The sequence below is a fragment of the Pongo abelii genome, chromosome 15 (genome assembly GCF_028885655.2).
Source record: "Pongo abelii isolate AG06213 chromosome 15, NHGRI_mPonAbe1-v2.0_pri, whole genome shotgun sequence".
Classification (NCBI taxonomy): Eukaryota; Metazoa; Chordata; class Mammalia; order Primates; family Hominidae; genus Pongo; species Pongo abelii.
The window spans coordinates 96,635,458-96,660,006 of NC_072000.2; the positions used below are offsets into that span (position 1 = coordinate 96,635,458).

General features: G+C 46.9%; 1 non-coding gene across 1 annotated transcript; it reads left to right on the forward strand.

Annotated features, from left to right (window-relative positions):
- Window positions 1-3,492: 3,492 nt before the first annotated feature.
- Window positions 3,493-3,595, forward strand: LOC112128851 (U6 spliceosomal RNA). Its single transcript, XR_002911307.2, has one exon. It is a non-coding gene; the product is annotated as a U6 spliceosomal RNA (small nuclear RNA).
- The last annotated feature ends 20,954 nt before the right edge of the window (window positions 3,596-24,549 follow it).

The following is a 24,549-nucleotide window of genomic DNA, read 5'->3' on the forward strand; positions in this document are numbered from 1 at the left end:
GTAGAGATGGGGTCTCACTATGTTGCCCAGGCTGGTCTTGAACTCCTGGGCTCAAGCAATCCTGCCACCTTGACCTCCCAAAGTGAACACAGGTTATATTTGATCAGAATTATTTGTTTCTATGCACATCTCTTGACAGCCTGGGAGCTTCTTGAGGCAGGGCTGTATTAATCTTTTTTTTTTTTTCTTTTTTTTTTTTTTTGAGATGGAGTCTCGCTCTGTTGCCCAGGCTGGAGTGCAGTGGTGTAATCTCGGCTCACTACAAGCTCTGCCTCCCAGGCTCACACCATTCTCCTGCCTCAGCCTTCCAAGTAGCTGGGACTACAGGTGCCCACCACCATGCCTGGCTAATTTTTTATATTTTTAGTAGAGATGGGGTTTCACCACATTAGCCAGGATGGTCTTGATCTCCTGACCTCATGTTCCGCCCGCCTCGGCCTCCCAAAGTGCTGGGATTACAGGTGTGAGCCATGGCGCCCGGCTGGCTCTATTTATCTTTGAGCCCCCTAGTGCTTGATTTCAGGCCCAAGCAAATATTTATAAAAATAATGATTATCATACTAAAACATCCTGCATTTATTGTATGTCCAGCACTGTTCTAAAGTATTGATTCATTTAATTCTTACACCACCCCCAGAAGATATTGCTATTATGAAATTACATATAATAGGTGCCCAGTAGACATCTATAAAATAGTGGAGAGCAGCACTTCTCCAACTTTAACATGCACAGGAACCATCTGGGAATCTTGATCTTGTTAAAATACACATCCTGGCTGGGAGCCTATATCCCAGCACTTTGGGAGGCTGAGGCAGGAGGATTGCCTGAGCCCAGGAGTTCGAAACCAGCCTGGGTAACATAATGAGACCCTGTCTGTACAGAAAGGATGGCTAATTTTAAATTTTTTGTGAAGACAGGATCTCACTGTGTTACCCAGGCTGATCTATTAGCTAGATGTGGTGGCACGCACCTGTAGTCCCAGCTACTCTGGAGGCTTAGGTGGGAGGATTGCCTGAGCCTAGGAGGTAGAGGCTGCAGTGAGCTGTGATTGCACCACTGCACTCCAGCCTGGGTGACAGAGCAAGACCCTGTCTCCAAAAAAACCCCAAGCCCCCCAAAACAACACGCCGTGACTCTGCAGGCCCCGAGTGGAGTCCTGTATTTTCAGCAAGCTCTCAGGTGATGCTGTGGTCAGCAGACACCATCAAAGATCTAGATCATTTAACATTTTCTCAAATAGAAAAACCTCCAGTCCCCTGTGGGACAGAGGCAGGGGTGGGAAGCACACTGCGAAAAATAACTCACCTCTTACTTTGGGAGTGAGAGGATTACAGACCCTCAGGACTGACATTCTTTGAGGGGACCGGGAAGTCAGTCCACCAAAGGCAGCTTTTCAAGTCTCGTTGGAACAGCCTGTTCTGGCAGTCTGCAGGAAAGAAACAGGGCAAACATTTTCCAACATTAGGAACAGAGCTTCGGACTGGGGCCACGTGTCTGGGCTTAACACGGTGCCTGGAAACAGCTGCTAAATTGCCTGGCGTCTCCCATCCAGAGGGGGCTAGGAGCCCTTCCGAAGGCAGCACCGGTACAGGTGGAACTGAGGCCAGCTCCCCTAGAGGGTGGATGGCTGCCCAAGGGCAGTGGAAGGGGGTGTGCAGATGAAACGTGGCCTTCAAGTCAGACAGAGCTGGCTTCAAATGCAGCTTTGCCACTTACTAGCGGTATAACCAGAGGCAAGTTACTTCTCCTTGCAGTTTTGTTTTCTCATTGCAGCCCGGAAATAATACCAACCACACGGGTTTGGCTAGGGAATGGAAACCCCTGGAGAACTTCAAACAGAGCTACTTTAATACAGGGAATTGGTTACATGAGTGAGGGCAGAGCTTGGAGGCCAAGTAGGGGAGGGCGAGGCAATCCAGAGACCAGCAGGAACACAACTGTGAGCTGGGGGCTGCAGGGAGGAGGTGGTGTTACTGAAGCCCAGGGGTCAGGTCATCAGGTGGGGGCTCGACCCACAGGGGGCTGGTCCAGTGGCCACACACAGCTCTTGCCTGGGTGCTGTCTGAGGCAGAGAGGGAGGAGGAGAAATAGCTCAGCTTCTCCCTGTCTCCCACCCTCCAATCTCCCACCACTGCCTCCATGGGCTGGACCCACCCAGCAGGAAGCTGGGAAATGCGGCTGGCAGGGGAAGTGGCTGAGGGCCAGTAGGCTCAGGACCTGCACAGGATGAACGCCTTGTGTAAGGTGTCGGCAGCACATTGTTCGGCTCATCGACAAAGCAGGTGCCCTTTCCTGTGCCCTGGAAACAGCCAGCCTCCCTGGGTTAACCGTGTCTTCTGTGATGACGCTTTGGCCATCTGCAGTTTCTCTCTCAACATCCCTGTGTGTTGGGAACTCCAGGCTCTGTAACGCAACTGACTTCTTTTCCTCCGGCCTTTTGGGATCCTGGGATGTGTAGGGGAGGATTCTTCCAACCAAAAGACCACCAGGGGCCAGGGGAAGTGGCTGAGGCTGAATGCAGGGATGCTGGCAAAGGGTGAGGGCCTGGACAGGCTTGACTGTGTTGTTTGTCCCTTCATTGGTTCATTCATTCATTCATTCATTCATTCATTCAACTCTTAACAGTCAGCTATTGATCTAGAACCACACTAGATGCTGGGACTGCAGATGGTGTCCCAGTCTGGTGGGTAAGACATGCTTGTAAATTTCAGTCAGGGCTATTTTGGTTGTAATAAATAGAAACCCATTCAAAAAATGCAAGTGAGAAGGAGTTTTCTTGAAAGGGATTAGGGAATCAGATGGAGTTAATTGAGGAAGTGCAGGTGGGCCTCCCCTGAACTGTCCTCATCCTCTCTGCCTCTCTGAGCTCCACCCACCTCTGCAAACCAGATCACATGTTGTTTCTGCTCCCCTAACTTCTGGGTGACTTTTGACTCCAAAGGGTGTCAACTGGGTCAGACCACGACTCCTTGAGAGCATGTAAGTCCAGTGCATTCTTACCAATTCACTAAAATTGGTGGCCCCTTAGGTTAAATTATTGAGAGAACTTAACCCGATCAGCTCACTTGAGTCAGACTTCCTGTCCCATCAGGGTGGCTGGGACAGGCCAGGTAGTGGGGACAGGGCAAGGGTCTTACAGCTTGCCCTTTGGAGAAGCAGGATCTGAGAAGAGAGTTATGGGCAGGGCAGGCAATGAAACATCTTTCCTGCTGGAAATAATTGTAATCTGGCCTAAGGGGAAAATGGATTCAAAAAAGCGTTTAAAATAATAATAGTGACCATTTATCAAGACTTTATGTGTCAGACACTGGAAAGTGCTTTTTATACATTTACCTCTTTTAACCCTCAGAAGCCATTATTATTATTATTATTATTATTATTATTATTATTATTATCCCCATTTGCCGATTTTACAGATGAGGCAGCTGAGATGTAGGAGGTTAGATAAGGTTGCCTGGAGTCAGATGGTGGAGGTAGCAGCAGCAGGCACAAAACTGTCACTTTGGCAATTTTGTTCCAAACTTGGAACAATACAGAGCTTAGCATGGCCCTGCGCAAAGATGACACACAAATTTGTGAAGCATTCCATATATTTAAAAAATTTTCTTTAAAAAATTTCTTGGCTGGGCGTGGTGGTTTATGCCTGTAAGCCCAGCACTTTGGGAGGCCGAGGCAGGTGGATCACGAGGTCAGAAGTTCAAGACCAGCCTGGCCAACACGATGAAACCCCATCTCTACAAAAAATACAAAATTTAGCCGGGCATGAGTGCGCCTGTAATCCCAGCTACTCCAGAGGCTGAGGCAGGAGAATTGCTTGAATCCGGGAGGCCGAGGTTGCAGTGAGCCAAGATCACACCACTGCACTCCAGCCTGGGTGACAGAGCAAGACTCCCATCTCGGAAAAAAAAAAAAAAAATTCTTGTCTCTGAGCCATGTGCCCTAGTCCTGTGCTTGGCAGTTTCCATGGAGAGCAGAAGCCAGCGATCGGGCCATTTTCTCCCCCACGACCTCCAGGAACGCTCTCCAGACAGACGTTTTCCTTTTCTGTGGCTGCAGAGATCACCAGCCGCCTTTGGCAGGACCTCTCTCTCCCTTTCCCTCCTTTTGTTAAAGGATTTCAGGCGCACGGACTTGGGGGGCTGATGTCCCCCATTTGATGGCTCGCTGTCACCACCCATCTGGACTCGAATCCTCTTTTGGGATTATCGTGGTTGTGTCTTTCTCCTTTCTCCAGGTCTAATCCTAGTCCCCTCCCCCATAGGCATCCGCTCCAGGGTAAACAACACAGGTTCTTCCAATTTCCTTTGAGTGTTATTCATTCGTATATGTCATGTTTGGAAAGTGTATGTGTTAGGGGTTTATTTTTCAGGGGGGATGTTATTTTTAATTTTTTAAGGTCATAAATAACACTTTCTTTTCTTTTTTTTTTTAACTTTTAATAACTTTTAATAACTTTTAAATAAATTTTATATTTTAGAGTAGAATTGGAATTACAGAGATGTTGTAAAGATACTGCAGGGAGTTCCTAGATGCCTCGTTCTCACTTCTGCCTATTAACATATAATAGGCTACATTTGTCAAAACTGATGAACCAATATTGATATATTATTAGTAACTCATCTATACTTTTTCAGATTTCCTTAGTTTTTTTTTGTTGTTGTTGTTGTTTTCTGAGATAGGGTCTCACTCTGTGTCACCCAGGCTGGAGTGCAGTGGCACACTCATGGCTCACTGCAGCCTCCACCTCCCCGGACTGAGGCGATCCCCACCACCTCAGCCTCCTGAGTAGATGGGACTGCAGGTTTGAGCCATCACGAATGGCTATTTTTTTTTTTTTTTGGTAGAGATGGGGTTTTGCCATGTTGGCCAGGCTAGCCTGGAACTCCTGGGCTCAGGAGATCCCCCGCCTGCCTCAGCCTCCCACAGTGCTGGGATTACAGGTATTGAGCCAGCACACCTGGCCTTCTTTCCTTCGTTTTTACCTGGCGTCCTTGATCTGTTCTAGGATCTCATCTAGGAGTTGTTACATTTACTCCTGAGGCCCCTCTGCTGGGACAGTTCCTCAGGCTTTCCTTGTTTTTGATGATCTTGACAGTTTTGAGGAGTACTGGTCAGGTGTTTTGTAGAATGTTTCTCAGCTGGGATTGGTCTGGTGATTCTTTCATGGTTAGACTGGGATTATGGGTTTGTGAAAGGGAGACCACAGAGGTGCAGCACTATTTTCATTACATCATATTGAGGCCCCCCCTTGGCTGGCAGTTACATCACTCCTCTCTCTGCCTCTGTGGTCACACCCCTCCTCCTCTTCTCTCTGTCAAATCACCCTATATCTCTCTTCTAAGGATACTTGCATTGGATTTAGGGCCTACCCAGGTAATTCAGGGTGATCTCATCTCAAGTTCTTTAACTCAACCTTCTACAAAGACCCTTTTTTCCAAATAAGATCACATTGACAGATTCCAGGAATTTGGATGTGGACTTCCTTCTTTTTTGAGACAATGTCTCACTCTGTTGCCCATGCTGGAGTGCAGTGGTGCCATCTCAGCTTACTGTAGCCTCTGCTTCTGGGTTCAAACAATTCTCATGCCTCAGCCTCCGGAATAGCTGGGATTACAGGCATGTGCCACTACGCCTGGCTAATTTTTGTATTTTTAGTAGAGACAGGGTTTTGCCATGTTGGCCTGGATGGTCTCAAACCCCTGGCCTCCAGCGATCTGCCCGCCTTGGCCTCCCAAAGTGCTGAGATTACAGGCATGAGCCACCGCGCCTGGCCTGGACTTACCTTTTTGAGGGCCACCATTCAACCCGCTATTCCCACATGTCAATTTATCTTTCATGAATTGTGCTTTTGGTGTATCTTAAAACTCATCACTAAACCTAAGGTCATGCATATTTTCTCCTAGGTTTTCTTCTAAAAGTTTCATAGTTTTGCATCTTACATTTAGATTTGTGATTCATTTTGAGTACATTTTGTGTAAGGTGTAAGGTCTGTGGCTAGGTTCATTTTTTTTTCATATGAATATCTCTTTGATCCAGCCCGCTTTGTTGGAAAGACAATTCTCTCTTCATTGAATTGCCTTTGTGCCTTTGTAAAAAATCAGTTGAATACAGTTGTCTATTATTTGTGTTCTCTTCTGTTCCATGGATCTATGTTTCTATTCTTTCATCAATTTCAGCCATCTCGATTGTTGTAGTCTTATAGTAAGTCTTAAATTGGGTAATGTGTGTCCTTTGTTGTTCTTCAGTATTGTGTTGGCTATTCTAGGTTCTTTGCCTTTCTATATAGATTTGAATCAGTTTGTTGATACCTACAAAACAGCTTGCTGAGCTTTTGATTGGGAATCTGTATCAAGTTGGGAAGAATTGACATTTTACCAATATTGAGTCACCCAACCTATGAACATTCCAATCCAATCTTCATTTATTTTTTATTTCTATTTTTTGAGACAGAGTCCCACTCTGTCGCCCAGGCTGGAATGCAGTGGCATTATCTCACTGCAACCTCTGCCTCCCGGGTTCAAACGATTCTCCTGCCTCAGCCACTGCACCCGGCTGCTTTTACTTTCTTTACATAAATCTAAGTTTCTGACTAATATCATCTTCCTTCTGCCTGAATAATTTCTTCTTCCTTTTTTTTTTTTTCGAGACGAAGTCTCACTCCGTCACCCAGGCTGGAGTACAGTGGCACAATCTTGACTCACTGCAACCTTCGCTTCCCAGGTTCAAGCGATTTTCCTGCCTCAGCCTCCTGAGTAGCTGGGACTACAGGTGCACGCCACCACGCCTGGCTAATTTTTGTATTTTTAGTAAAGACGGGGTTTCCCCATATTGGCCAGGCTGGTCTGGGGCTCCTGGCCTCAAGTGATCTGCCTGCCTCAGCTTCCCAAAGTGCTGGGATTACAGGTGTGAGCCACCATGCCTGGCTAATAATGTCTTTTAACATTTCTTGTAGGACAGATTGTGGGCAACAGAGTCTGTCAATTTTTGTTTGAGAAAAATCTTTATTTCTCCTTAACTTTTAAGGATAAATCTGCTGGATATATATAGAATCCTAGGTGGGTGGGTTTTGTTTTCAATCTCGCACTTTCAACTTTCATGACACTGCTGGCATTCATTCACTTTAAATGTTTCTCCTCCTCTTTGCATAGTTTTATGTCAAAAAGTCAGCTGTAACTCTTAACTTTGTTCTTCTGTGAGTTTGGTATTTCCTACATCCATCCTTCTCCAGCTTCTTTTAAGATTTTTTCTTTGTCTTTGGTTTTCTGTAGTTTATTTATTTTTTGAGGGGCATGGCTTGGAGAGAGACAGATAGCAGTTCTTTTTTACAGATTTTTATTTTATTTCAGTAGTTTTTGGGGAACAGGTGATTTTTGGTTACATGGATAAGTAACCAAAATCTCAATTCAAATCTCTACCCAATGTGTAGTCTTTTATCCCTTACCCCCTCCCACCCTTCCCCCAGTCCCCAAAGTTCATTATATCATTCTTATGCCTTTGCATCTTCATAGCTTAGCTTAATTTATGAGCGAGAACATAAGATGTTTGGTTTCCCATTCCTGAGTTACTTCACTTAGAATAATGGTCTCCAATTCCATCCAGGTTACTGTGAATGCCATTATTTTGTCCCTTTTTATGGCTGAGTAGTATTCCATTACACACACACACACACACACACACACACACACACACACACGTGTCTCCCGTGGAATATATGGAATGTATATCCTACCCAGTAATGGGATTTCTGAATCAAATGGTAGTTCTACTTTCAGTTTTTTCTGTAGTTTAAATATGATGTACCTAGGTGTTTTTTGTTTTGTGTTTGTTTGTTTGTGTACTTATTCTGCTCGGTGTTTTCTAAGCTTCCTGGATCTGCAATTTGGAAAATAGTAGTAGCCATTATTAGCTCAAATACTTCTGCTCCATTTTCTCTTTCTTGTCCTTCTGCATTTCAGTTATGCATATACTACACTTTTTGATATTGTCTCACAATTCTCAGATTCTCTGTTCTGTTTTTGTCATTCTTTTTCTTTCTCTTTGCGTTTCAGTTTAGGAAGCTTCTACTGACTGATGTTCAAGGTCCTTGTTTCTTTCTTTGACCATGTTTACTCTGTTGATGACCCCATCAGAGGCATTCTTCATTTTTGTTACAGTGTTCTTAACTTCTAGGATTTCTTTTTGATACTTAGAATTTCAACTCTGCTTACATTATCCATGTGTTCTTGTATATTGCCTACTTTATTCACTGGGGATATTGCATATTAATCATAATTATTTTAAATTATCTGTCTGATATCCAACACTTGTGTCATATCTGAGTCTGGTTCTGATGATTGACTTGCCTCTTCAGATTGTATTTTTTTTCTTACCTTTTGGTATGCCTTGTAATTTTCTGTTGAAAGCTGGATGTGTTGTATTGGGTAATAGGAACTGAGGTAAAGAGGTTTTTAGTGTGGAGATTTGTTAATTCGTCTAGGAGTTGGGTTGTGTTTAATCTTTAATCTACATGTGTGATCCAGAGTCTTTAAATTCCTCTAGTGTCCTTGTTTTCATCTCCTCTTGACACTGGGCATCCCTAAGTACTCCTCCTCAGAAAAAGTCTGTGCCTTGTAGCTCCTTCTGTTTTTATATTGGACTCTCCGTGTGGTGGCTTTGCTATTCATTAGCTTTGTGACTTTGAGCATGTTTCTTCACTAAGTCTCTTTCCTCGCGTATAAAATAAGAACAATATTCTCTTATAGAACTGTGCTGAGGATGAAGTGGAATACTAAATGAAAACACTGAGCACTGTGCCTGATATAGACTAGATTCTTGATTGAATCAATGGGCCTGTTTGGCTCAAAGTCACTAATTGCTACTTGTTTCATTGGCTAGTGACACAGAGTACTGCTTATCCCCCCTCAACCACGTAGTTAGCATCAGAACTCATTTCTCGTCATCCCAGTGGCTCAGCAGTATGGATGTTGCAATAGGCAAGTTGTTAATAATAAATGAACGGCGCCTCCCAGGTACCCCAGATGCTTTAAGCAGCACCTAATGACATATTTAAGTGTAGGACCTGCCGGAACCATCTCCCTCTCTTGAGAAAATAACGACCTCTCTAATTGCACACTGACCCAAGATACATTCTCCCAAGTAAATAATACACTGTTCAGAAGCCTCCTAATTAGGTATTTACTGCAGAGATGGCAATGGCTTCATTTTGCTCCCCAGGGAAGTATTAAGTGTCATATCAGGGCTGATAGAACTGAAAAACAAACAGGCCTCAAGAAAAACTGTGTCAATGATTTTCCATGAGAAGATAGAGAGCTGGGGCTCGAGGAAGGAGAAACAATTGGCCAGCACTAGGGTTGGGCGGCCTGTCTACATGGATGGAGGCAGCTTCTCTCAAAGACAGCCACGAGTCAGGCAGACAGGCAGGCCCCCTTGCTCCACCCTCCTAAATTAGGAGTTGAGGCTGTGTAGCGGATGCCTATTGCCCAGCCTCAGATTGCTGAAACAACAGCTGGCCTAGGAGCTGGGGCTCTAACCATTAGGAATCGCTTGCTTGCTGGAGGTGGTGGTGGGGTGAAGGGTTCTCTCTGTGTCCTTCTTCCAGTTCTCACTGTCCCTTGGTCACCAGCAACTCCTAGAGGGAAATGGAGCTTCAGACAGCCTTGGCTGAAGAAGAGGAAGTGACCTGGTGGCCTCCTCCTCTTTCTTTCTTCTCTCTCCCTCCGTCTCTTCTCTTCTGCTTCTCACCATCCCATTTCCCATTCTTCCTTCCTCTGCCCTTCTTCTCTCACTTATCTCTTTCCTCTTCCACCTCAGTTCTCACTTCTCTTCTTCTGTCTTTCCCCGTGTCCTCCTTCTGCCTCCTTTCCTCCTCCAGAGGAAGAGGGAAAATCCACTCCATCTTCTCACTAGAAGCTTGCAGGAGAGCTCAGTCCTGGAGCTTTGCTCTTTCACGTTTGGGCATCATCCACTGAGCCTCAGGGTAGAAGTCATAGAGTCCTCCCAGTCGAAGACCTCTGTGGATACACTGTGAAGTACATGGGCTGCCCTTGGGATCTTCTTGCAGATTACACACTCAGATGGGGAGGACTCTTCTCAGCACAGAGGGGCAGCAGCAGATACAGTCAATGAAGGGGGCCGAGGAGCGCCTGGATCTCCTTCTCATTTTGCTAGTTCTTCAATGGCCCAAAGAATATGCCCTTTTATCTACATCCACAAAGCCCTTCTTGTCTAGCACAGAAAGGTGCTATCTGCATGGACAGAGTCAAAGGGACCTCAAAGGTTGCCTAGTCCTGGAATTTTTAACGTGGGTTCTATGGACTGGGGAGTTGTATTAGTCTATTGGGGCTGCCATCACAAAACCCCACAACCTGGGGGGCTTAAACAACAGAAATACATTTTCTCATGGTTCTGAAGACTGGAAGTCCAAGATCAAGGTGTCAGCAGGATTGGTTCCTTCTGAGGCCTCTCCCTTTGGCTTGCAGGTAGCTGCCTTTTCTCCGTGTCTTCACATGGTCTTCCCTCTGTGCCTGTGTCCTAATCTCCTTTTCTTATAAGGACATCAGTCGTATTGGATTAGGGCCCACTATATGCCTCATTTTACCTGAATCATCTCTTTGAAGGCCCTAACTCCAAATAGTCACATTCAGAGGTACTGAGGGTTAGAGCTTCAACACGTGAATTTTGGGGAGGACATAGTTCATGGATAAAATTGGGGGGTAATAGGCCAGGCACAGTGGCTCACACCTGTAATCCCAGTGCTTTGGGAGGCCAGGGAGGGTGGATCACCTGAAATCAGGAGTTCGAGACCAGCCTGACCAATGCGGTGAAACCCCGTCTCTACTAAAAATGCAAAATTAGCCAGGCATGGTGGCACACACCTGTAATCCCAGCTATTTGGGAGGCTGAGGCAGGAGAGTTGCTTGAGCCCAGGAGGCAAAGGTTGCAGTGAGCTGAGATTGTGCTATTGCATTCCAGCTTGGGCGACAAGAGGGAAACTCTGTCTCAAAAAAAAAAAAAGCAAAAGAAAAGAAATTGGGGGGACATGGAAAGGGAACAATTATATTTTTCTTTTCACCAACTTCCAGCTGAAGTGTAGCACTTCCTTCCTACATTATGAATGTAGCCAGCAAGCCATAGCAGCATCAGGAGCTCCTGTGACATTGCTGTTAATAGAAACCACAAACATTTCACATCAATTATGGTTGTCACAGACATCTTGAAATATTGTTTACTCTCACAGCTATTTTAAAATTACAGTTATTATACCTATCACTCAGGCTTGTTTTTAATTGCATTTATTAAGGAGTACATATATTGCCACATAACAAATTTGTTTTTATACTATGTTTATAATTGTATCATAATTGGTTTCCCTTGTAAATCCTATTTCATCTCATGCATTTCAAAACACTGTTCAGAGAAGAAATCCGTAAGCCTCATCAAACTGTCAAAGGGATCCAACAGCACACAAAAGAACGCTAGATCTAGTTTCAACTGTCTTTTTTTTTTTTTTAAACAATGGAGGAGAATGGGGTCCAGAGAGGGCAACTTACTTATCTGTGGTCACACAGCTAGTTATGAAAGGTTTGGGACTAGAGTTTAGGTCTTAGGATTCCTTGTTCACAGCTTGGCCCACTGTATCACATTTGCTAGTTGTTCTTCTACAACGAAGACTGATATATAAAACTATTAGCCATGATATGAATTTTCCAAATACCTTCAGATTCCTAGATACGCTTTATGTTCCCCAAAAGTCCACCCTTCTGGGTTAGCCATCCTTTTAACAGCCAACTAGCCCAGTCCTCCTGAGAGATGGAAGGAAGGCCAGCCTTTACCTCTACTCCCGACCTACTAGTGGTTATCTCAGAGGAAGGCTTACAGGACCCAAAAGTGGGTCCTGGCTTTCCTTCATCAGCCCATCCAGTGCAGCGACCAACTCACCCTGGTTTGCCCGGGACTCTCCCCAGTGTTGGCCCTGAAAGTCCCATGTCCTAGGAAACCCCTCGGTTCTGGGCACACGGGTGGCTGGCCCCCTCCCGCTCAGCCTCTTGCTGACAGCTGCTCTACTCTGGGGTACCTCTCACCATCTCATCCTGGCCTGGCCGGGCTGCTCCCTCGTGGCCCACCCTGTGGGGTTCTCACAGCCCGGCTGAAACCAGGTTGCCTCTTGCTTCGCAATCTCTCTGAAGACTTGGGAATTAGATTGTGAGAAAGAGAACAAGGTCGTGTCTGAGAGAGGATGTCCAGGCTCCTGGCTGCCCGGGACCCTCATCCACAGGCTGGCTCTCTCTCCTCAGCTCCCACTTGCTACTTTTGGGTGTGGGTCAACCTCTGGAGTGGGGCCTGGCAATCTGTGCACTAACAAGCCCCCCATAGGGGTTTCAGAGGGGCTGTCTGTGTCCCTCCCCAGTGCCCTTTACAGATCACTGCAAGCACCCCCAGCCGCTACAGGTTCCAGCTGTTAATCCCTCACAGCCAACCGCTTCTCTGGAGAATCTCCCTGTCCCAGGAACCTGGCTCACCTGGGAGAGTACCGCCTACCAGCACCTCCATAGCTCTTGGCTGACGGCTGACGTTGATACAAAGAGTCCCCCGCTTTGCCCCTGGGCAGGGGGCTGGCTCTGGGGCACAGTGCAGGAGCCCAAGCTCCTGGGGGCTTAGCCTGACACTCATCCTCAGCTTAGTCCATGCTCTCACTTAGGCTGTCCGTCCCCTCTCCTGCCCACCTCACCTTCCTTCTCCTGAGACCACCCCCATAAATTGCTTGAACAAGAAACCCTGGCTCTGCTTCTAGGCACCAAAGTCAGAGGCTTCTCTGAGGAAGGAAAGCTTGAATGGGACTGCTGCGATTTCCTCCTAAATGGTCTCCCTGCCTCCTCTCTCTCCATTCCCCACTGTCTAGAGTAATTTGTCCAAAATGAAAATGGAATCATGCTCCATCCCACCTTCATCTCTACGAGGCATCCCACTCAACCCTGCCCATGGCATGCGAGACCCCTTTTATGGCTTGTAAAGTTTTTGGGCTCTGACCCCACCAGATTTTCCAGTCCCAGCTCCCCACACTTTCCCCAGGAACCCCACATCCCAGATGTACAAGACCACCAGTGTCCAACCCGACCGTGCTGGCACACACCCCCATGCCTGTACACATTTGATTTCCTCTGCCTTTTCTGACTGTGGGCTTGTATTGATCCCTATACCCAACTGTAGTAGGTGGGGGCTGAAGAGAGAGAGCCAGCCCGTGGATGAGGGTCCTGGGCCCCCAGCAGCCTGGACATCCACTCTCAGACATGACCTTGTTCTCTTTCCTACAATCTAACTCCCAAGTCTTCAGAGAGATTGTGAAGCAAGAGATAGCCTGGTTTCAGCCGGGCTCTGAGAACCCTGCAGGGTGGGCCAGGAGGGCGCAGTCCGGACGGGCCAGGATGAGGAAAGGCAGAGGAAATCCCACTGGGTGTGTTATCAGTGACTGGAGTCACTTTTCAGTGGCATGGGGAGTGAGATGTGGGGATACTAAACTGGCTGAGGAGTGAATGAAGGTGGAGGTGCTGTAGAAGGGAACATAGAAGCTATTCCATGAAGCTGGGCTATGGAAGACAGCCAGGCACTCCTCTGGTCCCCCCACCCCACCACTCAAGGTCCTCATTGGGACCAGGAGCATGACGTTGTCAGGCAGGACATCTTGCCACAGCTGGCTCCAGGCTGGTACATCAACTGAAGCAGAACTACCTGGACCTAGGGAGACTCTAACAGTCGCCTCCACCTCACGTGCCCCAGCTTTAACCGCCTGGGCTACCTGTCAGCACAGACGGTGACGACATAGAGAAATCTATACACAGATGCGTGGATACAACACATTCCTAACATTCTCAGCCTCACGCCTCGGTGGAGTATCAGCAGATCAATTTTTATACACACCTGGACAGAGGGTGATCATTTAATATGGCTGACATTGTTTGAACATGCATTTTTCACTTGCGGAGAGGCAAGTATGCTCTCTGAGGCAGTTTTTTGCAACACTCTAAAGAGATGGCCCAATCAATCACTTCTGATTCCTTGGCCGTTTATTGGAGCCATCAATCACGATGAACACTCTTGGCGTTCATGGGAATGTCACCAGCACTTCTGTAGGATTCTCCCTGCGACTCAGCTTTAAATAATAAGATTATTATTTTTGACATGTTATTCAAGCTGGGATTTTTTTCCCCTCTATTGCTTCATATCTGGGAGACCCTTGCCTTGAAAGCACTTGTTCTTCTGGTCCAAGACAGGAGGGACAGTTGGCCTCAGATTTGGGAGGTGGAACTAGGCCAAGATGACTACCCAGACTAATTAGGGGTTGGGCTTAATTATAGGGGTTCTAAAATTTTTGCAGAGGCTGCAGAACGCCTCTCCCGATGTGGAATAATGATCTTCTTCCCCAGGCCAGGGTAGCTGTGGGCTTGGGCTTTCCTGGGGTTCTGACAAGTTGCGGAGTCTTCCAAGGAACTATGTGGGTGTAGTACTGGTAATCTTTGCGATCTGTGAACTGGGCCTTTTTAAATAATAAAAAGTATGTAAAAATGTCACCCAGCATTTAGGACATTTACCTCCCACGGGTTATTCTCTTTGATCAGGAAAATCTATGAATCAAAAGAGCAAGCATATGTGTCCCAGCCCAATCCCTGAATGAGCATTCCAACAGACAGGGCAGGAATGAATGAGTCAATGGCTGAGGGGTGGGCGGCTTTAGGAGTGGGTTGGGGTGGGGAGCACGGAACAGGAGAGCGCATGGGACCCTGGGCTGGGGTGTGGGACAGGGACCCTCAGCGTGGCAGAATCTGGTTTCAGTTTCCAGCATCATAATTTTGTCAAGTCAGCCTTGACTTTGACCTTTCGTTGAAGAACTCTTCCAAGACAGCCGTCCCTGTCAACCCTCCACCATTGCAGGCCTGTCTGGCCAGTTCCAGGATTCCTGCGTCGCTGTTATGTTTCTCCTCTGGCTCATTCCCCTGGGAACCACTGGGTGAAGTGCATCTGTGCTGTGGGGAGGGCAGCTGGGCAAGGAGAATGACGACCAGGATTCCAGCTGACATCTTAGGATCTCAGCTACAAGATCCAGAGAGGATGGGAGCCGTGGTGCTGACGGTGTTGTTGGGATGACAGCATCTGCTGGGTCTTCCTCATTTGCGCCATCTCCCGTCCTCATTGCCACTTCCAGGGAAGCCTTCTGGAACCATCTTCTCTAGCCCCTTGGTTCCCGAAGCCCTTTGTTTATACCTGCAGCAGCACCACCTCCATGAAGCCTTCCTGCTCCCCCGACTGTGTCCTCTGGCCTCCTCCCCCATTTTGTCTGGGCCTCTCTTTAGCCCAAATCACAGTGAGCAGAATTTCTCAAAACAAGGTCCACGGACAGCAACAGAACCACCTGAGTTGGTTGCTGGAAATGCAGATTCCCAGTACCCAGCTCATACCTATCTAAATCTCAAGGGTGGGGCTCAGGGATCACCCAAGACAGGCGATTCTTATCTTTCTTAGGCTTACTCAAGTGTGCGAATTGCAGCACCAGACTTAAGGCTACAATCAATTGTTGGCATAACCGTCTCTTGCCCCAATTTCCCCCACCCCTGGAGCAAATCAATCTAACAACTGTCTCTCCAGTGTCCACTGTGTGCCAGGAGCTGTGGTAGATTCTGGAAGAGTCTGGCTGCAGGGAGACCAGGATGGACTCAGGAAACCAGAGGCAGATGAGAGGTGAGGAGGCTGGGGAGGGCGGGGTCGGATCTAGAAGTGCTTGGATTTGAGGTCAAAGCCAAGCATGGCCCCCAAAGTGTCTGGGAAAGGGCTCCACAGAGCCTGGGGGTGGGGAGGGGCAGGGCTGACGGCTGTTTCTTGGCTGGCAGCCCCAATGTGCAACAGTACTTCCCTCTCTCAAGCGTCTGGGCTCCTCCACTCCAGGGCCAGAGGACATTGGTGCCGTGCTAGGAAAGGGTGGTGGCCTGACCAGAGGAGGTGGTCAGGGACCCCCACCCCAAGCCCAGTCAGGTCAAGAAGGCTGATCTTCAGCCTGGGAAAGCGAGGGGACAGGACAGGAGAGTTCAGATTCCTGAGAGCTGTCACAGGAGAGAACGTCCACCTTTCATCCACAAAGCAGCACATTCTAGATTGTTATTCCAGGTTACAAGGGAGACAGCCTTCCATTCTGTCTAAGAATTAATTTTAAAAAAATTTAATTTTTTATTTTTTAGATGGAGTCTTGCTCTGTTGCCCAGGTTGGAGTGCAGTGGCACGATCTCAGCTCACTGCAACCTCCGCCTCCTGGGTTCAAGTGATTCTCTTGCCTTAACCTCCTGAGTAGATGGGATTACAGGCACCCACCACCATGCCTAGCTAATTTTTGTATTTTTAGTAGAGATGGGGTTTCACCATGTTGGCCAGGCTGGTCTCAAACTCCTGACCTCAGGTGATCCACCTGCCTCAGCTTCCCAAAGTGTTGGGATTACAGGTGTGAGCCACTGCATTCAGCCAAGAAATAATTTTTTAAATAGGAGTTACGTAAAGATGGACCCAGAAATGTGGAACAGTTGTATGTTTTTGCATTTTATCCAACAAACATACAACACTTACTCTGTGGTTGGCTCTATTCCAAGCACTTTACAAATATTTATTCATTTAACCCTCATAAAAACCCTGTGAGGTAGGAACTCTTGTTATCCCCACAGCATGAAAGAAACGCATGAATCCTGAAGGCCTTTGATGAACATATTCATTCGTCCCCTCACTTGTTTCCTCATGTATGGTTTATTCATTCACTCATATAAATTCCACGTGGTCACTGGGATGTAAGGAGCATCATTAAGGTACTTGGGCAGAGCCTGCAGTTCAGGGCATGATGATCACATGATGGGGACATTTGAGAGGGGACTTGGGCATTTGGTGAGGTGTTGGACTGGAAGATTCATGGGGTGGTGTCTGAACCTGAGGTTGTGCTCCTGAGAATCTGAGGTGCATGGTGGGACACCCCAGGGGACAGAGAGGGCTTAAGGAGAGCCTGGACCCTCTGCAGAGCAAGCTCCTGGTGTGGTGGGTGACAAGCTCTTCTTTTTCCCATGGCCACCACTGACACCACCTGCCACGATGGCTAAAACCAGGGTTCAGGCCTGGCTCCTCCCCTTCTTCCTAAGCAAAGCACCCGGAGTAAAGCCTAGGGTTGGCTGATGCCTTTTTAACCAAAAGCGTAAGAAGGCGACACAGCTAACTTGCTGTGTGCTTTTTGGCATGCGCTTTGCCTTCTCTAACTCCAGTTACCTCATCTGAAAATAAGGAGAGTAGAACAGAAGTCCCTTCAGCTCTAACGGTCGGGGCTGTGTGGAACTGCAGGCTGCAAAGGGTTTGCGGGGGCACACTGGGATCACTAAGGTGAGGGGTCTGGGGTCATAGGCTTACTCTAGGCTCTCCTCAGAGTCTCCTTCTTCTCCTTCCTGCTGTCTGATGCCAGATCAATGCTCCTATAGGGTGGACTCCCTCCCATCTCAAATTCTCTGCTGGTCCTGAGGTCATTCATGGCTCTATTAACTTGCCTACATAATTGTGGGCCACCTGCTGTGGTCCCCTTTGCTCTCTGTCTGTATTAGTCAGGGTTCTCCAGAGAAACAGAACCAACTGGATATATGTACATACAGAAGAGGAGATTCATGGGGAATTGGTTTATGTGATTACGGAGGCCAAGAAGTCTCATAATCTGCAGTTGGAAGATGAGAAACCAGGAAAGTAAACGGTATAATTCAGCTCAAGTCCAAAGGCCTGAGAACTTGGGGCTATAACTTGATGTTGTAACTTCCAGTTTGAGGCTGTAAGACCTAAGAAATGGAGTGTGAGGAGGACCACTTATATCAGTCCCAAAGTCCAAAGTCCCAAGAATGAGATGCTCCAATGCCTAGGACCAGAGAAGACAGATGTCCCAGCCCAAGGAGAGAGAGTGAATTCATCCTTCCTGCACCTTTTTGTTCTACTTAGGCCCTCAATGGATTGGATGATGCCTCCCACATTGGTGAGGGAGAATCTTCTTTACTCAGCCTACTGATTCAAATAATAATCTCTTCTGGAAACATCTTCACAGATACGCCCAGAAAGAACATTTTACCAGCTATCTAGGCATCCCTTAGACCAGTCAGGCTGACACATGAAATTAACCATCACACAGTCCCAGGCCTGGTATACAGCAGGTGTTCAATGAGTGTTGGTTGAGTGAGTGAGTAAATGAATGAATGAACGTAGTCTAACTACTTATTGCTTATTTTCCCTGTTTGACCTTCTTTCTTCTCTCTGGCTTGGAATGGCCTCCACCTGCCCTGTTTTCCGGTCCCTACTTCACCATCTTTTGAGATTCAACTCAAATGTTGCTGTATGTGTCTCGTTTTTGATTTTCTGAGAGCCAAGCATGACCCTGTCACTCTGTTTTAAAATCTTTAAATGCCCTTCCATGGTTACCAGCCCATTCAACAACTACTTACAGAACTCTTTCTTGTCCAAAGGCTGTAGTGTGTCTCCCAGTGTCTGGGACTGATCCTGACATGGAGCTTACATTCTAGTTGGGGAGAGAGGCACTGCCCAAGTCAAAATAAAGCAGAACATTTCAGATGGTAGCCCTTGCAGCACATGGTCTTGGATTGGCCAAGAGAGGGCCCACAGCAAGTATTTCTTCTAGACTGTAAATTCTCATCCCATCCACCTCTGCTGCCTCTGTTTCTTTCTCTGAACCTCTTTCTCTCCCTTTGATGTACACGGCTGTAGTTTTCTCAGAAGCTCACAGGAAGGTAGAAGCAGCATCTGAGTCAGTAGTTTACACTAACTTGAGGAGAGCTCCCAAGGGCATGAAAGAGGTGCTGGTTCTGTGGTTAGTAAAGGCTTTGATCCAGTGTTCTCGGGTAAGCAATGCTTGACCAGCGCCTGATAAAGAAAGGCAACTGGGCTCCTGGGGCCCCTCTCAAGGGCTCCTGCCCTGCTCTCCAGCCTCTGTCTTTTCTGCTTCTTTCAGATCAGGGTCTGTGGTGAGCCCTAGGGGAATATTTTTTTTAAGTCCTAGGATCCAGGAGAGCTGGGTTCTGGTCCTATCCCTGTCCAGGCAGACTCAGGAAAACCTCTTTGTTGGCTCCAGTTTCCTCATCCCTGAGATGTTAGGGTTATGTGAGATGACCTCTGAGGCCCCTTCCAGCTCCAAGATTCCACCAGGCATCTAAATGTCCCTGAAGTTTGGGGAGTCATTGTTCTTCAGCATCTCCTCAGGGGCAGCCTGGGCTGAACAATAGTTTTGTGACTTGAAAAGTATTGGAAGTGGAGGTTATCCATTCAATCAAGACTTTTAGATGATCTGTTGTATCTTGCAACACCTGTCCTCTTGATCCATTTTCTGCTACTGGTCGTCAAGAGGAGGGTGGAATTCCCAGATAAGAAGAAGAAAGGCAGAACAAAGCTGCAGGTCCCTACTGTGGTGGTCACTGGGGTGGATGCCAGATACATCCAACCCTCTGCCTTCTGTGTAGGTGGTGGTGTTGCATTTTTTGATCCCTATGTGTTTGGATTGGGCTGTGTTAATTGACAGTGGAAATTCTTCAGAGCTCTTGACAATGTTTGAGAAGGACTCTGCTCTGTCAGTCTGGGTCTGTGAGTAACCATATTAAGCAGAGCATCCAATTGACCCTAGACAGACATGCAACATGAGAGAAATGCCCTTTGTTTATTTGGGGTCACTAAGTTTAGGGGCTCTTTGTTATTGCAACATACCCTAGCATGTCCTGACTATTACACAAACCTAGATTCTGACTAGGTCAGTGGAGAACAAGGTTACTTTTCCCTGAGCAACTTTCATTAATCCTTCATTGGCAAGAGCAGTAAACAAAAGATGGCTACTAGAAAGCCTAAATGGGTGTTTCCTTCCCATCTTCTAGCATGCAGTGCCAAGGATAAAGAGGCCTGGGAAGTACACTCTGAATGTGCAGATCTTTGCAAATTCCTACTGCACAGTTCAGACTCTTTAAGATGTAGGCCCTGTGTGTACTCCATCTCACCTCCCTCCAGCCTACTCCACACCTAGCACAAGGAGCTTCCTTCCCCTGGTAAGATTTTTCTGAGACAGATGGATGAAAAAGCAGTCAAAAAAAGAAAAATAAGACTGCTTGAACTTTCAGAGTTGAATTTGAAGGCTTTCCCTCCACTTATTATTTCGCCTGTCAGAAAAGAAAAAGAAAATATTCATTAGAAAATTATCTTTAAGAGTTCTGCTATTGTTTGAATGGTAAGTGTAATGGTATTGGGAGGTGGGGCCTTTAAGAAGTGATTAGGCCATGAAGGCTTCACCAGAGTGAGTTTAATTCTTTAATAAAAGGGCTTTTAAGAATGGTCTCTCTCTCGGTCCTTCCACCTTCTGCCATGTGATGCCTTCAGCTATGTCATGATGAAGCAAGAAGTCCCTCGCCAGATGCCAGCACCTTGATGTTGGACTTGTCAACTTTGAGAACTATGAGCCAATAAATATCTGCCCATTATAAGTTACAAATTACCAAGCCTGTGTGGTATTCTGGTAGAGCAGCACAAGAGGATTAAGATAAGCCCCATGTGAGGGATGAGAACCTTTCCCACTGCTGGTAACATTGGTAGATGATGTCATTTATTATGTATCATATCAAGAGGGATTATTATTGCAGTCCAATCATCTGTTTCTCTGAGATTTTTATTGCCAGGAAATGCTGATTACTTACACAAGAATTTTAATGCCTAACTAAGACCCTGTAGTGGATGATTTCAGAAAAGCAATTGTATGGACTTAGGAAGAAATTTTAGCAGACATTTTTCTTTTAAGAAAACTTTACAAATATAAATCTTTCATGTAACATTGTGTTGGCTCATTCTACCTAAAGTAGAGTTTGGGGCATGGCCAGCATAGGTAGAACCAACTGTATTTCTCTTGGTAAGAGGTGTCTGTGCAGTTGTAATTATCAATGATAGCATTTTTATAAATCCCCTGATCACGTCCCTGGCTGGTTCCCAGGTTTAGAGCTAGAAGATTTTGCTTCAAGACCTACTTCAGCTGCTTACTACCTATGAAACTCTCAACAAGTCACTTTATTTTTCCAAGACTCGATTTCCTCATTAAGAAAATGGATATACATTTACTTACTTCTTGAGGTAGTTATGGGGCCACACTGCTTCTAAGGCATAATTCTGCTCATGGTCTTCCACGTTCAAATCTTCCTTGGCTCCCCAATGCCTTGCTGTGCTGCCCAATACAATAGCCACTAGCCACGTACGGTTTTTGAATTTTATTAATAATTTATATCAATTAAAATGAAGTAACATTAAAAACTAAGTTTCTCGGTCACACTGGCCACATTTCAAGTGCTCCTTACCCACATATGACTAATGGCTACTGTATTTGTGCAGATATAGAACATTTCCCTAAGCACAGAAAGTTCTAGCAGTCAGCAGTGGATAGCACTCATTTTCAAAGGCTTTGTTAAAAGGGAGTCTTGTGAGAAGGTCATTTTTATAACATAGATCAGAGGAGAGGTTCTGATTGAAACCAAGCTGGGAGCTCAGAGTCCAGCCTGTCTCCTACCTCCCCTGGTGGCCCCTAAGTAGAGGGTCAGGAACCCACAGAGGCCTGCAGAGCAAAGTTGCAAAATGGCTGGTTCCCAGAATAAAGCGCAGCCCCTCTTTTTTGTGGCCTGTTTTAGCCCCACGCAGCCTGTATCTGTATTGCTTTCCCTTACCCCGCCTCCCAGAACAACGAGAATGTGCCCTTCACCCGACTCGGCCTGTTAACATGAATTCATTTTCCAGGACACAGTTTGAATGCCACGAAGCAAGCCCAGCTCCACAAGTGGGGTTAGTCACTCTGTGTGCACCTTTTGCTGGAGCATTAATTGCCCTGCAATGAGCCTGTCTCCCTGACTAGACTGTGAGTTCCTGGGGCTAGAGATGGCATCTTCTTGTCTATATATGCTGGGCACACAGGCAGGACCCAGGAAACGCTAGTGGAATGAATGAGCAAAGTTACGTGGGGCCGGGATTTTGTCCTGTTCTCTCAAGAGAGCAAACTCATATGGGCCCCCTGCATAAGCACAATGCAGTCGCCGTGCTGTATGGCAAGGGTGTCTGTCTTCTCAGATCTGTCCCTGTGCTGATGGGAAAGGACACCGTGGCTGACTGAGCGAGGCCTGCAGTTCAGCAGCTCCTCATTTCCCCTCCCACAAATATTTGTTAGGTGCCTACTGTGTGCAAGACAGTGTGCTAATTAGTACTGGCTGGGGACAGAGCCTGACAAAGCAACACAATCCCTTGCCCTTGTAGACTTTATGTTTTAAGTAAAATAAAACAATAATAAATAAGTAAAACACATATTGTGTCAAATGGTGCCATGGAAAAAATTGAGCCTGGAAGAAGGAGAGGGGAAGGGAAGTTGAGGTCAGGTAGCAGTGCTAAAGGGGTGACAGTTTTAAGTAAGGTAGGCAGGTAGATCTCATGAAAATATCTGCCGGGCGCAGTGGCTCACGCCTGTAATCCCAGCACTTTGGGAGGCTGAGGCGGGTGGATCACGAGGTCAGGAGTTCGAGACCATCCTGGCTAACACTGTGAAACCCCGTCTCTACTAAAAATACAAAAAATTAGCAGGGCGTGGTGGCGGGCATCTGTAATCCCAGCTACTCGGGAGGCTGAGACAGGAGAATGGCGTGAACCCAGGAGGCGGAGCTTGCAGTGAGCTGAGATGGTGCCACTGCACTCCAGCTTGGGCCACAGAGTAAGACTCTGTCTCAAAAAAAAAAAAAAAAAGAAAATATCCAGTGGGAACCAACCATAGGGGAATGAGGACCCTGAACTTGCCAGTGGTCTTGACAGGGTTGGAGGGGAGGGTTGGTTCTGGAGTCAGCAAAGCAGCTGACCAAAGAGTCCATCTTGAGGCCACTCCCGAACGGCCCGTGTGCTCTGGGAAGACATGTCCATGGGGATGTGGACAGGAAGGGAGCTGGAACATTTGGAGGCTCAGGTTGCTTTGCTGCAGGACCTCCTTGCCTAAGCATAAAGTAGAAGGTGTTTTACGTAGAAAGGAAACTCAGCTATCTCAGCATGGCAGGCTCTAGAGAGTGGGGCCAGAGCCCTCTGTAGCTGTGCACGGAACACCAGAAGTGGCAGTGGATTACATGTGGGGAGTCTGGCCGTCACGGGGCACCTGGTTTTCTGCCCCACCCTCCCGACAAGCAAGATGTGAGCACAAAAATACTAGTTTCCAGACATGAGTCAGCACACTGGGTGAGTCTGTCAACTCCAGGCCATAAGTTTCCCTTTGGCCAAGCAGATGAGGCCCTAACCCAGAGATGTGGGTAATTAGCGTAATTTGGGTAATTAATTGGCCTGATCTGGTCTCATCTGGACCGTACAGGTCTGGCTAACATTTGAGATATCATTAGGGGTTATTACATGTTTCCCTATTGACTTTGCTTGTGGGAGACTCTTTTTGAGGTTACCTGGTGGGGTGAGAATTACTTCATCTGGCTTACAGAGTGAAATGCAGTGTCTGTATTTTCAGTTCAGTGGTATGCGGAGAAGGAGACAGGAGGCTGCGAGATTGGCTTCTGGTAATCCCAAGGCAATTTATGGAGGGGCAGACAGTCAGGCTAGACGATCTTCAAAATCCCATCCGTATTAGTCTGCTGGGGTGGCCATAACAAAATGCCACAGGCTCGGGGCTTAAACAACAGAAATGTATTTTCTCACACTCTGGAGGCTGAAAGGCCGAGATCAAGGTGTTGGCAGGGTTAGTTTCTTTTGAGGCCTTTCTCTTTGGCTTGGAGATAGCTGTCTTCTCCCTCTGTCTTTGTGTGGTCTTCCTTCTGTACCTGTCTCTGTCCTAATCTTCTCTCTGTTTTTTTTTCATTTTATTTTATTTTTTGAGACAGGGTCTTGCTCTGTCACACAGGCTGCAGTGCCATGGCGTGTTCATGGCTCAGTGCAACCTCGACCTCCCAGGCTTAAGCGATTCTCCCACCTCAGCCTCCCAAAGTGCTGCAATTCCAGGCATGAATGAGCCACCATGCCCAGCCAATCTTCTCTTCTTATAAGGATATCAGTCCTGTTGGATTAGGTCCCACCAGTATGACCTCACTTGACCTTAATTACCTCTTTAAAGACTCTATATCCAAATACAGTCACATTGTGAGGTACGGGCATTTAGGACTTCAACACGTAAGTTTTGGGGGACACAATCCAGCCCATAACATCATGTAATCCCAAGATGTAGAGAGTCTGGGTTCCCTCTCTGCTGCCAACTCCCCACAAACCCAGGCATGACATGTCCTTTCTGGACCTCAATTTTTCAATCTGCTCTGCCTCCTTCAATTGAGAGGCTCAAATTACTTAATGTACAAGCAAGGGCTTTGTAAACCTCATAGCAGTGGACCCCAGAGGTGCAGCACCATCCCTAAGGAGTGTTTTGGAAATCTGTGGGTGCATGTGTTGGGTTGTCACAATATTTAGGGGGCCTCATGGCATTGAGTGAGCAGGAGCTGGGGAGATGTCCAG